Source organism: Lathyrus oleraceus, chromosome 5 (assembly GCF_024323335.1).
Source record: "Lathyrus oleraceus cultivar Zhongwan6 chromosome 5, CAAS_Psat_ZW6_1.0, whole genome shotgun sequence".
NCBI classification, from domain to species: Eukaryota; Viridiplantae; Streptophyta; class Magnoliopsida; order Fabales; family Fabaceae; genus Lathyrus; species Lathyrus oleraceus.
In genome coordinates, this window is record NC_066583.1 from 209,376,947 (window position 1) to 209,378,117 (window position 1,171).

Consider the following 1,171-nt stretch of genomic DNA (forward strand, 5'->3'; position numbering starts at 1 on the left):
TGTGATGATTGGCTCCACTGTCAAGGATCCAGTTTGTATTTGCAGCAGCATAATTAGCAGTAGGACTGGATTGCATAAGTTGTGGGCAATATTTGGCTATATGTCCAGGAAAGTCACAGAATTGGCAGCGTGGAGGTGGACGATTCGCTCGATGATTGAAATGGTTTTGGTTCCTCGATGGTCCTTGATAGAGAGTCCGATTTGTACTATGATTGTTTGAGGCATTTTGGTGGCGTGGGGCTGACTGCGTCGGGTGGAATGAATCTGATGGAAAAGGATTCATATTTTGATTCGATCCATGACGGCCGCCTCGACGAAAAGAACTACGTCCACGAAAATTCCGAGATCCATTTCGCTGATGGAAATTTACTGTTGGGACAGTAACATCTGCAGGTGCATCTTCTTTCTGTAGGAATTATTCATGTGCAATGAGATGGCTGTGTAACTCTTCAAAGGTGAATGAGCGTTCTCTAGTTTGGATGGAGGCAGCGATGTCGCGATAATCAGATCCAAGACCGTTGAGTACATAGAGAGTGATGTCGTCATCTGAGATTGCAGCATCCAAGACTGCTAGTTCATCAGCGATTCTTTTCACCTGAAATAAAAATTCAGTGACAGTTTGAGAGCCTTTGCGACTTCTCTGCAGCTGATTTTTGAGAGACATCACATGAGCGCGTGATGGATTTGCATACTTGGCTTCAATGGCCAGCCATAGTTGACGAGCAGTGTCACATGAAGAGAAGGCAACGCTATCGCGTTCATTCATGGAGGCGAGTAGAAAGCTAACAATAAGTTGATCATTAGCGAACCAATCTTCATAGGAAGAATTGTTGGTTGAGATGCCATTGGTGGTGATAAACTCAGGTTGTGGTTCTTCTTTGCCGGTGATGTAGCCTATGCATTTCATGCCAGCAAGTAGTGAATTGATTTGGCGGCGCCAAGCAAAAAAGTTGGACGCAGAAAGCTTAATGGATATCTGGGCACCATGTTTTAGAGGTGAAAGTTTGATAGATTTTGAGTTTGTGTTTGAGGAATCTGTAGACATGATGGATCGTGCACTCTTTGGAGTCTGAGAGGCAGCTGATACCATATAAGGAATAATGTTTTTATTCACAAGGTGTATTGGTACAATATATAGAAACATATTTTCTGTCATAATAATTGCTTCCTA